Source organism: Ricinus communis, chromosome 3 (genome assembly GCF_019578655.1).
Source record: "Ricinus communis isolate WT05 ecotype wild-type chromosome 3, ASM1957865v1, whole genome shotgun sequence".
Classification (NCBI taxonomy): Eukaryota; Viridiplantae; Streptophyta; class Magnoliopsida; order Malpighiales; family Euphorbiaceae; genus Ricinus; species Ricinus communis.
This window is the reverse complement of record NC_063258.1, coordinates 20,480,527-20,491,511: the sequence shown is the minus strand read 5'-3', so window position 1 is coordinate 20,491,511 and position 10,985 is coordinate 20,480,527. Positions and strand designations below refer to the sequence as shown.

Genomic DNA, 10,985 nt, shown 5'->3' with positions numbered 1-10,985 from the left:
TTTATTATATATATATATATATATTAAAAATTGTTTGTGATTGATATAAACATGCATCATTTATAGACATTATATTTATTAGTTTGTTGATGGATATTCGCCATTAATGAAAATTATATTCATTAATTCATTCAAATATACATCCATAATATATATGTATATATATGTTATGATTCCAGTAATCTTCATAGTAAACTCTTTTCTTATAGGATTATTTGAGATGCATCATCAATCGGTTATGCTAGCCAAGGTAACACAATATGCATTGCATGTTATAGGTGAGATGCAGCGGGCTGTTTCTCCAAGTAGGGCTGTCTTTGGACCATGCTTGGTTGTCAAAGTTATTATTGTTGACAATTCCCTCTTCCTGTAATAAAACCTACCAAGTCTCATTCATTTAAAATGAAGGTTGCCTGAGCAAACATGTCAATTCATATTGCCTTGAATTCATACATTATGAATCCCTAAATGCATCTCCGTACTCCCCAATCAACATCCAAAGGAAACGAGCACAAGCTCTACAAAACCCTACAGCCCTCAGCATTACCAAGACAGAATCAGACCAACAAGGACGCCCATGTTTTAAACTTGATAACCCCTTCCATCTCCAACTCTTAAACCTACTCTGCACCATAAATTTCCAACACTCAATTTAGAAGGATCTTATCAGCGTTTAATCTCATGGAGAAAACTACATCCTGGATGAACACGAGCATGATATATAGAACTGACATACTTTTCATTTTTAGGCATTCTCGAGAGGATGTTAAGAAAAAATATAAGTGAACACTGAAGATATAATAGGAACTGAAACATATACCAGAAAGATTCGATAGGAAAAAGAGAAGAATACTATATTTACATCTAACACCTCTACAAACTTACAAACAAAGGCATACCAGACCTGTTAACTCGCATACAAGGCAATAGGATGTCTTTCTTCAGCAGTCCACATCCAAATCATCTTTTCCAACTTCAGTTCATCTCTGCTTTGTGAAAACAGCATCAATGACTTGTTTCAGGTTAGCACAGCCAATGATTTGTATCCCCTCAAAAGCTAAATTTGAAAGATATTTATTAGCTGATTTGGGAACAATACACATTTTATATCCCAGTTTTGCCACTGTATGTACTCTATTTTCCATTATGGGCACCTGCAATATCATGATAGATATAGATAAAAATGGCTCCAGTAACATTATTTCCATTTAGCTAACTAAGGAGAATCAGCAGTATTAGAATTTCTCAGCATGTCTTTGTTCCATTTCAAAATGTATCTTTTAAGTTGGATGTGAGAAGAAAAAATCTAGAGAATCTTAGAAAGAGAATGCTCTTCATATGCAATTGGTTTGAAAATACATAAATGGTATCAATGACATAAACATGAGTTTTTAGAAGTAGAAAAAAATAAAATCTCACAAAAGAGGCAATTCATTATGTTCAATAGTGTTTTTTTAAGTATTGTGTATTAAAATAACACAGATAATAAACGTGCAAAGCTCCCCACCAAGGCCAATTTCTCCAATGAATGCCACATTATTGGGAATAGGAAACTCCAAGAAACTGAGGTGTCAAAGAACAACAAACATCAACCATTCAACATTTACATGCAGCAAGTACAAATGCGAGGGAACAGAGACAGAAAGGATGGAAAAATACAGACTATTTCTTACAGCTGCTAAAGCATTATTCATGTTATTAAATAAATGTTTGTTTTATGTTACTTAAAATATATAAATTAACATATAAATTTTGATACAAGAGAGTCAAAAATTTGAGGACTAGAACTCCAAATTCATTTCAATAACCTCTTTAATTAATGGGTAGTTTCTCTTAAAGTAGGATTTTTGTGTGTTTTATCAACTGTGTTCTCTGGGTTCCTATAGTAAGTGAATTAATATCTTAAAATATTTAGCTTCACTAGGTCTTGTTAATAAACTTACAAGAGGCTGGCTTACTTTTTCTGAACATCCAGCAAAAATCTTTAAGTGGTCTGACACAATTTTACAATTAAAAGGAATAAAAGTTTCTAAACTTGGGAGAAACTACTATAACTTAGAAAGGCTCCTCAAATAAGAAGTTCTAATCCTGAAGCCTTAATTCCCTCTTTAGTCATTGCATTGGAAAAAACAAAGAAGTCATCTTCAATTTAAAGTTTAATCATAACCAGCCTCACAAAGACAAAAAGAGAATGAAAAGAACTGATAAGAAAAGACTTGCCTACTGCAAATTGCAGCTGCTATTGCAAGATCCCCAGCAGTCTCAGTTAGTGTCACCCCGCTAACAACATTCAAAAAGATATCCTGATTCAAAGGAAAAAATGACTTTACAATCTCTATTGTTATTGTTCACATTCCTCGACTTATGCCTCCTCAACATGTGTAAAATTCTTTGATCTCAGCAGCATAAGTTTGAAAAGTTAATAAAAACAAAGCCATTTTATATAACTAGCACAATGTATTCAACACTGTTATATATTTCCCTGATTAGCCCTCACTATATGGAATCTCTAAAGTTTGACGAAAACTGAAAAAACGGAAGCCAAGACAAGCTTTGAAAAGAAGAAATGGAAAAGCGGATGAAATAAAAAATCAAATGAACATGAAAATGTAAATGTCAACTTACATTATCTTAGAGCATTAGACCAGCTTGCTTCTTAAGGACCTGCATATGAAGATGTGATATCAAAATTAAATTGGCAATAACTACATCTAACATGAAGTACATCTTAACCACAATCTTGAATCCCTACATCTTCAACAATAATTATTACAAATAAACAAACAAGACAATAAGTAGTACTGTTTCAAATGATAAAAGTCAACTTCCATGCATGAACGCGTGTGTACACATAGACAAGCACATAAAGAGATTATCATTTGTAAATACAATTTTAATACCATGACCAGGAAATTTTCTAATCTAAACAAGAACAGCAATAAACCACATAGCAGAGATGGCATGGCATGCACCTAAATCTTTCTAAACCTTAAATCACTTACTGAAATAATAATGTCAGCTCAGCTCGCTTGAATCCCGTTAACATGCCTTGAAACTGATGAACCAGTGGCACACAATGCCTAGTAAAATTCAGGAAGTAATAATGTAATTAAAGGATCATTCAGATGGACAGAATAGGGGAATAAGAAAAAGTACAATCATCATCAATGTTATCCGCATGATAATCAAATCAGGTTGCAAAACTGGAAAAAAAGTAAAGAGAAGACATGATATAAAGAAGATAACCTGAATTTCAATAAGGAAACTTCGAGATCCATCCATTATTATGGCAACAGCTAGTCCGACTAAAACCTCTAAACCTAAGTACTGCTCACTTAGAAATATCTCACTTGGATTTGGAACAGATTGCAGACCAGATTGGGACATTTCAAATACTCCAAGCTGAAATCAGGAAAATGTCATTATCATTGGAGCCCAACAGAAACACTGACCTAAATAATTATGCAGCCCAAGAGAAACACTAACCTAAATCATTAGATAACTAACATGAGGAAGCTAATCAAAAAGCTCCCAAGTGAGCCGGGAGATACTCATGTGACTGACTACAAACTACAAATAAATACAAGCTATAGCACCATTATTATGCCCACCTCATCTGTGCATCCAAACCGATTCTTCACAGGACAAAGTAATCGATGAGTTGAGTGCTTCTCTCCCTGATAGACAGTAACATAGCTATGATCAGTGAGCTTCAGAAACCAGCATAAAAATTTAAATCAAAATAAAAGTAAGAAAGAAAACCTTTGAAACCCCACTAAAATAAATAGAAATACCAAAATTAAACAGTTCTGATGCTATAAAAGATATTCAAGAAACCTGGTGAAATTGGTAGAAAGCAAATCATAAAGTAACATACATCTTCAGACGAAAAGAAATGGTCAACAACCAATAACAAATGTGCCTAATTGGAAAAGAGTAAAAAGAAAGGAATAAGTACAAAAATAATGTGTAAATTTGTTAAAATTTGACAATTAAGTGTTTAAACTTTTAAAAGTTATAATTTAGTATGTAAAACTGGAAATAATTAATATTTAAGTGTATAGAACCGGTAACCTATATAGAAGAAATTGGATAATTACAAAAATGGTATGTGAACTTATTAAAAATCGACAATTAAGTATTTAAACTCAGAAAATTACAATTTGGTACGTGAACTAAATAAATTTTTATAATTAAGTGTATTTAGCAGGTCATAGCAATTACGGACTTGTAACCTTAAAATACATATTATGAGCTTAAGTAGATTAACAATAAATAATATGACGAGAAAATCTTTAAAAAGTATCTATTCTTAATATATTAATATATCACTCTCACTATCACCATCATTACACTATTATATTTTCATCAATTTTTTTAAAGAAATCTCTATCCAATTTTGAGCAACATATTGTTTTCTTCAACCTATCACTACAAACATCTAAAACAAAATTGGTTATTATTGAGGATGATAATCTTGACTATAATGTTAATTATTAATACATCTCCTTATGAAATGTGTAGTATTTTATTTATATATTTTTATCTATTTTTTTAATTTTTATTATTTACATTAAAGATTTTCCCTCCATATAAATATTATCTTTCATTATGAAAATATAATAGTTTGATTTCTCTACTTTAGATTTTTCTTTATATATATAATGATTGATTTCACATACTCAGATATTAATAATTTTTAATTTAACTCACTAAATTATTACTTTTAAAAGCTTCAACACTTTATTATTAAATTTGAATAAGTTGGCACACCATTATGTAATTATAAATGGATAACCTGTAACTTGTTGTTGACCTGCTATATACACTCAATCGTTAATATTTATTGGGTTCATACACTAAATTATAATTTTTAAAAGTTTAGACACTTAATTGTCAAATCTTAACAAGTTCAAACACCATTTTTGTAGTTATCCCTCAAAAGAAACCTAATGCAACCAAATGTTAGCTTAACCAACAATCCAGTAAAAGAAAATGTGAGAAGGTACCAACTTCCAAATATAAAACAACATCAACAATGTGCTCCAAAACCCGAGGCCCTGCTATATCACCAGACTTGGTCACATGTCCAACCTGTGAAATATTGGGAACAAAATAATCAAAGGATCACATAAGCATTAAATATTTTCCAAGTAAGTTTAAACATTGGACAATACTCAACAATAGTTATCATGATAATACCAGCTATGAATAAAGCAAGAAAGTATCGTGAAAAAGAGAAGAAAAAAGGTAAAATAAACTAAGGATGACAAAGCAAATGACCTATAGACTCCTCATAAATAAAGGTGATACGTAAGAGTGACATATCTAACTAAAAGAAGAAATAGCACATGAAGTTTCAAATCTGATTATTGGAACCACGTGGAATATGAGAATCTTGAAGATATTTCTATGGAGCACTTAATTAAAAATAAGTTTGAAAAGAAAGGGGTGCATAAAGTGTATGGCCATTATAGGATGTCACAGTTGTAACAGACAATTTCATATACGATTCTCAAATATCTATGGCAAAATAGGCTCTAACATAGCAATGATCCAAAATAAAAATATGTAACAACCGTTGTTTAAAACCTAAAAAAAGTGTGATGATGCTTGGTGTAATCATATTTAATCAGTAGAGTCATTTTCTAACTTTCTCCACTAAAGAGATTAAAGTCCAAAGCACCAAATACAAGAATATAAAATAATGCATTAATTTACATTCATTTGACCTACAATCTATGAGGGAGCATTGTATATACATGTATTAAAATACCACAATCTAAGCAAGAAATTGATATGAATAGAAATTTGATCTCTACTCCAATATATCAGTCCGAAGCCACATTGAATCACTTCAACTAAAGATAATCATTTTTCTTACATTCCTACTTCCAATTTCTAAGACATTAATAAATATGCAGATACAGTTAACGCATTTGAAACAATTTACGCTCACCAAAAGAACTGGTATATTTGTCTTCTTGGCAAAACGCTGCAAAGCTGATGTGCATTCCTTAACCTGTTACACACACATCCAGACACTGCTATTATGCATACTGATCTTTATGGTCTAACCATAGCTTCATCTGAGAAGAGGATGGATTACATGCAATATTTACTTCGAAAAACAAAATGCTATTATGGGTTACAAATATTTCCATACAAAATGGTAAAAGAGAGAAAAGTAAAGCACGTGCCAAGTGAGTTGAACTATTGGTTGAATATGGTGCCTAATCATTCAAACCTGAGATATTCCTCCAGCACTTCCACTAACTCCTTGTATATAAGTTGTCTAAATCGAATCAATATTTAGAGCACAAGAGGATAGAGGCTGAATTTTTGCTAATATGTCCTGAAAGAGAGCAAATTATAGCTATTACTATAAGTTATTAAGTTTTGTACAAAAGCCTTTCAGATCAAGATGTCTACAAAGAATACCCTTCCTATTGATTCATGTTGGCCTGAAGATAGATTGGCGCATGGCGCACATGATAACTAAGCCAATGGCATGATATATATCAAAATAGAAATGTAGTATAATGAATTCACAAACACATAGAATAAATTATATGGAAAGAACAAGAAAAGTTAGGATGGTTCCAGACTATTACCTCAATATCAGTACTTGAATACAAGAAAAGTTCCTCCACACTAATACTTAGACGGTCAGCCCTATTCACAATTTGCTTAACACTCTGCCACAACGAAGAAAGAGATGGAGATAATGCCCAACATTGATTGCTAGCTAGTAAATTGTAGCTTCTCAACGTCACACATGCAACCACAGTACTAATTTAAAATCCTTCTACATTTTATCCCAGAATTGTGAAGTTGAACTCATACTATTTTAAAAATTTTCCTCATTCTAGGCAAGATTAAAAATATAAAAAAAAAAAGAAGAAGAGTCATAGTAAAATCACGAGAAGTTGTAATCATGGTTTTAAATAACAACGATACATTAAATATCGCCTGTTTTATAACAGGAATTTGGCCTCCCGATATGTTATTTAGCGATACGCTACAAAGGATTCGGGAACAACTCAATCTCCTTTTGATTTTCAAACTCTGCCTACATTTTCTAAATCCATCCCTTCTTTTTAGCTTCCTAAATCGAAAGATTTCCTTTTTCTTCATGATCTTGATGGGAATGGAAGGAAGAATGAGCAATAGAAAGAAAATGGCATATCAAAATCAGAAAATAAGAAAAGCTAACCTCTTCGCCGGAGACATACACAACTGGATCTCGTTTACCAACATCCTGTCCTTCAGCTATTATTGCAGCAACCTTCAAGTATTAAGGAGTTATGAGAACCCAACATTTACAGAGGAATAGGAGAGTGAAGAAAAAGACAATTACAAATCAAACCGAAGTGTGGAGGCAAATCATGTCAAAGGAATAAAGTCAAAATATTCCACAAAATGAAAGCACAATAGACCAGATGTGTCAAAAGCAATTCATACCTGCAACAACGGTGTACTCTTGCCAACTCTAGGATCACCACCAATTAAAATTAGAGAACCTTCCAAATGCAGAAAGATATGAAAATATGATAAGGTAAAGTCATCCATTTCTTATAAAACAAGTGTAGATCAAAACATAAAAATAAAGCACTTGCCAGACAAAATAAATGGGGCAAAGACAATATAATCAACCAAAACCTAACATTCAAGATAGAACATGGGTTTGATATCCAGATTACATATCCAGTGGAAAAAAAAAGACATTAAAGACTAACCTCATTCTTGTTATGATGGGCAATGAGAATGGAATCGTCTTTTATATCACTCTGAGTCTCTCAGATAAAAACTCGGTTCATTTTTGGTCTCTTGCATCATAAATAATGACATTCATTGTAGTGTAACAAGATCTCCAAAAAATTGGAACTGAAGCACTAATACACCTTCTTGATCTTTGTTTCCTAGAGACCAAATGGAGCCTTAAGTGTCATTTACGGTCTTATAAAATTTAATTCACTTGAAATCAAGCAAACATGTGCTATTTAAATGGCATCAAGCTTTCTTTTGTCCCAGTTGATTAAAGTTAATTTGATCTATAAGAGTATCTTATTGTCCTTATAGATAACACAAGAGGGACTTCTTATGAGTTTTAACATGTAAAGGTTCCAATAAATATAACAGTTGGTGTTTTGGTGTTTTTTAATGAAACTGCAAAAAAGCTTTATCATTAACTGAAAATAACATCAATCATCAATTCAACAAGAATCGTTCACATCCCACATAATCTATACAGTAAAACCTCTTTATGGTCATACGCTTGGGACCAAATATGAGGAGGTTATAATTTAATGGAGGTTTAAGTAATAATATTTTTCTTTTGATTTATACTTAATTTTGTTAGTAAAATGATAACAACCAGAGGTAAGAAATATTAATATCTTGTCATATTATACAAATAAGATTGAAACAACAAAACAATAATATAATAAAACAAAACATAGCAAAACATATATTTTTTAAGAATATATATACAAATATTACTATATAGAAGAATTTTTTCTTAAGACGAGGCTTCAAAAATTTATAACTTATTACTATACTGGCCCAAATTGGGACCAAAGTTTTCTATAACCATATAGAGATTATTCCAATATAGAGTATTATTATAGAGAGGTTTTACTGTATTACTAAAATTAATAAAAGTACAGATTTAATAAAATAAATGCATGCTTAGTAAAATGAAGACTAAAATTTTTGTCCTAGAATTGTAACTTTCAGGTGTGGAATTATTTTGCTTCTTGCATAGCTGCGAACCTCCATTCATATGTTAACGAGATAATTTCAGATTGTTAATATAACAAGAAAAAAAATGAATTAGCATAAACTAAAACTTAGAGTTCCTATTTCAATAATATAATGCACTATTCCTAAAAACTTCAAGCTGATTAAGAATCAGAAAACTAAAGAAGTCATTCCACAAGGCAATATCTTCAAGCAGGAATCATGTAGAAACATCAAAAAGTGAATCTGCACAAACCTGGAACAACGCCGCCACCAAGCACCCTGGCAACTTCACTTCCAAACAGTCCAGGTCTGAACACAATCCACAAACTTATATGACATGACACAAAACATTTATTCATATTCTTCTAAATAAAGCATGCAATGGATTCTAATTCAACTATATAGGACCAGCTATAAATTGTGTAATAAGTTGCTGAGAGGAACGAGCAAACTGCATTTATTGGCAAACACCTTAGTGTTACTGTCAGGCCTAAGAAATATGGATGTATTCCCACAAAGCATATAATGATCTGGCAATAATTTCCAAATGCATGGATGAAATTAGACGAAAGAGTTCTCAATAAAAAGAAAGGGATTTAGTGGCAAGATTGTCTGGTAAATCCCAAGAAACTAATCATGGGAAACTCCTAGGCAGTGATAAGATGCTATCTCAGCTATAGCACACATTCTGCTCAAAATAGATGATATTCCGAATTGCCAATCCAATATACTGGTCCTCTGATTCTCATTAACTAGAACAAAATCCTACAGCCAACAAATTATTTATTAAATTATTAATAAATATGATCATAATTTCCAAGAAAAGAAAGCATATTAAGAAAATGTTCATCACATGACACATATATTCGAGCATTCTCAATTTTTCTAATTGAACAAAAACATAGAAATTACTTACAAAGGAATCCTTTCAACTGATTCATCCTCTGATTAACATCTTTCAACCTCAATGGTTGCATCTCGCTAACCTTCTGCGGTAACCAAGACCTCACCATATTTTCTGTAACCTCAGCACCACTAACTTTACTGTTCCCACTCCTATCATCCCTATCTGAAAATTGCTTCATCGTCCCAGCCTTCCCACAACTTCTGCAAATCCCCCACCACTGCCCATCTTCATTCCCACAACTTTCACAAACATAAATCACTTTACTTTTGCCCTTCTTTCTATTATTATTGCTCACAATATTATTAACTAAATCAGCTTTCTTTAAACTTGCGTATCTCTTTTCATTTATCAATTCCTCATTTTCATTACTGTACCTCGTTAACCCCATTTTGTTAATGTCTCTATTATTCAATATCTCACTTTCATTATCTGAAACCCTAATTTTGAGACTTGAGAAATCTGGTACCGATTCTTGATCGTTTTTGTTGTTGCTACTGTTGGTGTTATTCGTGCTACTTTGCGTCTCAATTGTTGACGTGAGTGGATTGTAAAAACTCCAAACTTGAGGGGCATTTTTAGTTTTATCGCTAGAGGCGGAGCCTGTGGCGGGATCCGCGGAGCCTCCAGCCAAGAAACGAAGGGCGGTGGAGTGGAATCGGCGGGAACGGAAATGAAAGGAGCAATGGTGATTAGGGTTTTTTCTTGGGTATGAAAAGAAGAGGGTTTTGTGATTGTAGAGTGATTTCATGGCTTTCATGTCTATGAATTGCATCAGAATGAGCCAGTTTGAGTGTGATTGTCTCTGTGAAAAACTCTAATCTGAAAAATGGGAAATTGTCGGGATTTAGGGTTTTGAGCGTCAAATTATTGAAAACCCCCGCCCAGTTTGAAAAAGAGAAAGTGATTCTTGTATACAGCTCAAATTAACGCTTTGTTTAGTGCACTAAATGTGAAGGGAAAAAGAAGGAAATCAAAACAGGGCAACGAAGAGAGAAAAAAAAAAAAAATAGAAATGAAATAAAACCCTTTAATTGATTGAAAATTTTATTATTCTTATTATTATATTTTGATAAAAATTCGATTGGACATGTTATGAACAAAGAGAAATGAAACTTATTACTAATTTTTATTAATGAAAAGAAAAGTTGGCATTAAAAAGAGTTAAGAGCCTAAAACGGTACAAGTATTATAATTACTGTGTGAAAGATCTAATAATATATGTACTTTTACACATATATATATACCCACCATAAATGAGTTACAAATTTTTATTTTTATAATCTAAAATCTTGATTTTTATTTTTATATTTTTGGAGCTAACAAAATTTGTTTG

At 31.9% G+C, this 10,985-nt stretch overlaps 1 pseudogene; it reads right to left on the bottom strand.

Annotated features, from left to right (window-relative positions):
• Positions 1-1,337: 1,337 nt before the first annotated feature.
• Positions 1,338-10,667, bottom strand: LOC107262170 (annotated as a pseudogene).
• Between the last annotated feature and the right edge of the window lie 318 nt (positions 10,668-10,985).